This window comes from Calidris pugnax, unplaced genomic scaffold, assembly GCF_001431845.1.
Source record: "Calidris pugnax isolate Ruff unplaced genomic scaffold, ASM143184v1 scaffold162, whole genome shotgun sequence".
Lineage (NCBI taxonomy): Eukaryota > Metazoa > Chordata > Aves > Charadriiformes > Scolopacidae > Calidris > Calidris pugnax.
Window position 1 is genome coordinate 1377780 of NW_015090900.1, and position 6333 is coordinate 1384112.

The window sequence follows — 6333 nt, forward strand, 5'->3', positions numbered from 1 at the left end:
AAAGTGGCAGAATCCCCTCTCTGGACCTGCTGGCAACGCAGCTTTTGATGCAGCCCAGGATGGGATTGTCCTTCTGGGCTGCAAGTGCCCACTGCCTGCTCATGTCCAGCTTCTCCTCCACCAGCACCCCCAAGTCCCTTTCCTCAGGGCTGCTTTCCAATCCCTCACCCCCCAGTTTGTATTGGTGGCGAGGATTGTTCCGGCCCAGGTGAAGAACCTTGCATTTGCTCTTGTTGAACCTCATGAGGTTCACCTGGGCCCATCTCTCCAGCCTGGGGTCCCTGTGGTCCCTGATGGTTTCTCTCTGGACAAGGAGAGGCTGTTGGAGCCTCATGTCTCCATGCCCAGCTTAAACACCCAGGAATGACCAAGGCTTCATTGCTCCAGGCTCCACTCTCCACGTAGCAGCGCGTGAGTGACTGCACGGAGGAAGCCACCCTTGCCCCAGGTCTGCCTTAAAGATGAGCTAATGAGTGAAAGCCCAGGCTCCTGTCAGTCCTTAACGAGCTACCCCAGGTCTCTGCCCCTGTGCTTCTTGCCTCTGCTGCCCCGAAATATTGCCACCTCCTTCCAGAGGGAATGGGCACACAGGGCTGAAAAACCTCCTATGAGTGAAAGCCCAGGCTCCTGTCAGTCCTTAACGAGCTACCCCAGGTCCCTGCCCTTGTCCTTCTTGCCTCTGCTGCCCCAAAATATTGCCACCTCCTTCCAGAGGGAATGGGCACACAGGGCTGAAAAACCTCCTTGGGCAAAGTCCAGCCTGGCATTGCACCTGGCGTGTTTTTATATTATTATAGATATCTATATATATTTTTTTTTTCAGTAGTAGGGCATTGTTTGCATTTAGTTTCCTGGTTTTATAGGCTCTTGGGGGTCAAAAACCAGCACCCACCCAGTTGAGCAGTGACCTTGTGGCCCAGGTCGGGGCACCTGCCTCTCCTTGGGATCCTCCTGCCCGTTCATGGCACAACTCACCTGGCGTTGGCCTCTCCCTGCTTTGGCCCCGACAAACCAACAGGGTCTCCTGGGATTGGAAAAAAAGCCAGATTCTGCTGGTTTCAGTGGTCCTCAGCCCCGGTGTGAGCGTACCTGCCAGGGTTTGTGCTGAGCTGGGAGGGCTGAGCTTCAATTCTGAGGTGTGATGAGTTTCACCCCGTTCTCAGCTATGTCTGAGCTCTGATGCTGCTCCCTGGGGTTGGTGGAGATCGGAGAAGATGGCTGGGCTCTGCAGTGGGATCCGCAGCCGGCCACAGAACCCTCCTAAGGGACAAACACAGGCAGGCACTGGGAGAGCAAACAGGTATGTCTGAGCTCTGATGCTGCTCCCTGGGGTTGGTGGAGATCGGAGAAGATGGCTGGGCTCTGCAGTGGGATCCGCAGCCGGCCACAGAACCCTCCTGCTCACCCTCCCGGCATTGGCCTCTCCCTGCTTTGGCCCTGACAAACCAACAGGGTCTCCTGGGATTGGAAAAAAAGCCAGATTCTGCTGGTTTCAGTGGTCCTCAGCCCCGGTGTGAGCGTACCTGCCAGGGTTTGTGCTGAGCTGGGAGGGCTGAGCTTCAATTCTGAGGTGTGATGAGTTTCACCCCGTTCTCAGCTAAAAAAAAGCCAGATTCTGCTGGTCTCAGTGCCCCTCAGCCCCGGTGTGAGCATACCTGCCAGGGTCTGTGCTGAGCTGGGAGGGCCGAGCTGCTCTTCTGAGGGTGTGATGAGTTTCACCCCGTTCTCAGCTATGTCTGAGCTCTGATGCTGCTCCCTGGGGTTGGTGGAGATCGGAGAAGATGGCTGGGCTCTGCAGTGGGATCCACAGCTGGCCACTGGACCCTCCTAAGGGACAAACACAGGCAGGCACTGGGAGAACAAACAGGGACCAGCCCAAACACTTCATGTGGCTTCATTATTTCCCCGTTACCACCTCAGATACCGGTAACCGACCCCAGAAACCCTGAATCCGACCCCATCCAGTCGCTGGCAGCTGGATCTGGGAGCCTGGTGGCAGCTGTAGGTCACTGTTACAGAGCATTGTGCTGCCTGTTCTAAGAGCAGAGCTCCCTGAGTGTCACCAAAACCGAGTTATGGGTGCTGTCCCTGTCCTCGGCCCCTGCAGGAGCCAGGGCAGCCGTCAGGGAAATCGGGACTCTTAAAATTCTCCAGGCTGAGCTCTGGTTGGCATCACTACATGGAGCATCATCTACCTGGAGGCAGGTTGGGCAGCAGCTGAGAGAAGACAGAGTTAGACAGAGAGGAGGCAGCGGCAGGAACCCCAGAGGAAGCTGAGGGAGATATTTTTTGGGGGGAAGAAGGGAGGGGTGTCATTTTTGCCTTTGGTGCAGGTAAAGGGAAAAGGCAAAGTCCTGGGAGAGCGGGGCCGTAAGGGCGGCTCTGACCCCCCCGGGGGGTGAATGCCCGGGGCCGTGTTTGTGAACCACGGTCGATCCCAGCGCTACCCCTGGACTTCAACCCTTGCGGCCAGCGGAACAGAAGGTGTTTCTCCTGACGGCCTTGTCCTCTGCAAACACCCAGCTGCCACCGACTTTCCCCAGGCCAAGGTGAAGCAGAAACACCCTTTTGCTTCCAAAATCCAGTTTCCCCCTGGAATAAACCCCACCAGGGCAGGGCAGCTCCGGGCTGAGCAGCTACAAAAGTGGCTTAAAGAGATGTGAATCCCCACCTCAGCCTCAGACCATGGACTGTGGCCTCGTCCTTGTGACCATGGCAAGGAAATGCCAGGCACCATGAGGGACATCAGGACCAAACCCCACCAATACATCCTTGTGACCCCCAGCAGATGTTTCTCCTACCAGGGAGGGCCGTGCTGGAGGGTGGTGGCAGGCGATGAAGGTCCCTTTGCTGTTCCACACCCGCGTGGAGTCACCTGGAGAAGGCGTTTCGGTGCTGCCACCCACCGGAGCCGTGGCCACCAGCAGAGCCTGGAGCTCCTCCACCCACCTGGTCACAGCTCCCTCGCTGCTGGGTCCCTTCTTGCATCCTTTAAAAGAAAACCTTGAAGGCAGACAGGCTCTGCGGGATCTTTCCAGATGGTCAAAGTTCTTTCCAAGTCTTTTACTTCATTCTTTTTCTTCTAAAAGCACCTCCTGGCTTAGCTTTTTTTAATGAATATTGAAGCTCAGACCATTTGGGAAGCAACCCGGGCTGCAGGACTGCTTCAGAAAGGAAAGAGCAAGGAAAGAGCAAGGAAAGAGCAAGGAAAGAGCAAGGAAAGAGCAAGGAAAGAGCAAAAGCCCCAAGAGGGAAATGGAGGCACCAGGTATTTCTTCATTCCTTTTCTTCTAAAAGCACCTCCTGGCTTAGCTTTTTTTAATGAATATTGAAGCTCAGACCATTTGGGAAACAACCCGGGCTGCAGGACTGCTTCAGAAGCAAGGAAAGAGCAAGGAAAGAGCAAGGAAAGAGCAAAAGCCCCAAGAGGGAAATGGAGGCACTGAATATTTAAAGTTACCACTTGCTTTGAGGAGAAGCCACAGCTCCTCTGTTACCAAGGACCAGGCTGGAAAGAATGAGGGTCAATCCATCCGCTTTCTAACTTCTAAACCCCACTAAAATAAATCATTCAGTCCAGGGAAGGTGAATTTCTTTAACACTCAAAGCCTCACGCATCCATTCCCAGCAGAGTCCCTGCTCTTCCTTAACCCCAGCCCAAGGAACCAGGGGCAGTGGGTGGTATCTCCCGTCCCACCAAAGTCACCATACTAAAGAACAGCACTTTTTTGGCAGGGCGAGGACCCACAGCCAGCGTGAGTCTCCAGAGAGTCTCCTGGCCAAACCAAGCCCAATAACAATCAAATATTGTCTTCAGAGAAAGAAAGGTGCTGAGTCAGGCTCCCAAAAGGAAGTACCTGCACGAAAAGAGCATGTTTACACCCCTGTGGCCGGGTGAAGGGCTCTTGTGCTTCTAAGATCTCCTCTTGGACAACCAAGTCGTTCTGTCAGATCACTCAGCAGAGCACTCAAAGCTCATGCTCAGGGTGAAAAACCACTACAGCAACAGCCAAGACAGCTTTGTGGACAGCAAACATCAACTTCAGCAGGCAAAACAAAAAAAAACAATCCTGTGGATTCATTCCATGTGTGGCCGTGAGCAAGGAAACCCATCACCCGTGGGGCAAACTCAAAAAGCAGGAGAGTTGCTGAGCACAGGGCTGACAGCAGAGACTGCTGGATTACAGGTTTAAATGTCAAGTTTTCAAATATTTCCAGGAATGGCAATGATCTTGCAGCAGGAGTTTTGGAGCAACCAGATGGTTAGGAAACAGGGGACAAGCTCCCGGGCTGGGGATCCAGCAGACAGAGCCCCACTGAGCAGCAATCAGACCCCAAACCTCCAGAAACAGCCTTTCCCCGGGGTTTCAATGCGCCGTTACAGCCACTGGGTCACTCTGCTGCTTGAGGGAAGACTAACCTCTTCCAGGAAAAACACTGGAGAAATGCAGAGAGGAACTGAGCACAGGGCTGACAGCAGAGACTGCTGGATTACAGGTTTAAATGTCAAGTTTTCAAATATTTCCAGGAATGGCAATGATCTTGCAGCAGGAGTTTTGGAGCAACCAGATGGTTAGGAAACAGGGGACAAGCTCCCGGGCTGGGGATCCAGCAGACAGAGCCCCACTGAGCAGCAATCAGACCCCAAACCTCCAGAAACAGCCTTTCCCCGGGGTTTCAATGCGCCGTTACAGCCACTGGGTCACTCTGCTGCTTGAGGGAAGACTAACCTCTTCCAGGAAAAACACTGGAGAAATGCAGAGAGGAAGGGAGGGCAGAGAAACACAGCCCAGACTTGCAGGGGGAACTAACAGGGTGCAGAGAAACACGGCCCAGACTTGCAGGGGGAACTAACAGGGTGGCTCAGGAGGAGGTGGGGACAATGGAGACAGCAGTGACACAGCCACGTCCCCGCAGGGGCTGCTGGAGGTTGGCCAACAAGCTGCTGCTGGAGCCTTTTGCTCCATTTCCCTGGGGCCCCAATGAACTGGTTTGAGGGCTCCCGGGTACAAAACCATCTCTGGAGACCCTTCCCAGCCGAGAGAAGGCAGCACTTACCTGTTGAGGGCTATAAAAATCCTTCCAGGAAACACATCTGTGGCACAACCGCTGTGGACTCTGCCTCCTGCCCAAGGGTGGGCACCCAGATTGAACTCGGTCCCCGTTTAACAAAATCAAGACAGAACAGGCAGGAAACCATGTACAGAAGGACTCAAGTTTGGGCTCAGCCTCCTGCCTTTCTGCACAGACTGGAAAAGAATCACAAGTCCTTAAGAGACCAAACTTAAGGGAAAAAAAAAAACCCAAAGGGTTAGTGCCAATCCTTCACACCATCCACCCCATGCACCAGAGATGGTCCTGGGCACTGGGGGGGGGGGGGGTCATCAGCTGAGTTTTGGTCATGAAATTAGAAAGCACAAAACTGGTCCTTTGAGTCACAGGGGCAGAGACGGAGCCAACCCTCCCTCCCCAGACAGATCCTGCCCCGCCATCAGGGACAGAAGCAATTCCCAAATTTCTAGCAAGTTGTCTACAACACAGGGAATGAGGTGGAAATTCTCCCTCCCTGCACCCGCCCCCAGGCTCACATTTTCCAGAGCTCAGTTCCAGCATCACCCCTCGGGGAAGGTCCAGGTTTCCCTCCCATGCAAATAAGTGCTTCCCCAGGGGCTCCTTTATTCACATCCAGCTTCCAGATGTTCCACAAACCAGCCCAACATCCAGCCCCCCCAAACAGCCCCCCCCAGGCAGGGACAAGTGCTGTCAAACAGATGAAAACCCAGAAACAGGCTGCCCAGGGAGGTTGTGGAGTCCCCTTCTTTGGAGATTTTCAAGACCCACCTGGCAGATGTTCCACAAACCAGCCCAACATCCAGCCCCCCCAAACAGCCCCCCCCAGGCAGGGACAAGTGCTGCCAAATGGATGAAAACCCTGGAACAGGCTGCCCAGGGAGGTTTCAAACAGATGAAAACCCAGAAACAGGCTGCCCAGGGAGGTTGTGGAGTCCCCTTCTTTGGAGATTTTCAAGACCCACCTGGATGCTCCTGAGTAACATGCTCTGACAAGCTCTAGGCAATCCTGCCTTAGCAGGGGAGTTGGACTTGATGATCTCTATGGTCCCTTCCAACTCTAAAATTCAGTGAAATTCAGTGAAAACACCTTTATCCGTGTTCTGCTGGGACAGCAGGGATCAGCAACCCCCTGCACAAACCCCCCTCCGCTGAGGGATGCTCTCCCCGACACAGACACAAGCAGGAAGGTGAAAGACACAGCACAGGTAAAGAGCAACATGTTTTGCTTTATAAAAAAAAAAAAAAAAAAAGACCAAATCA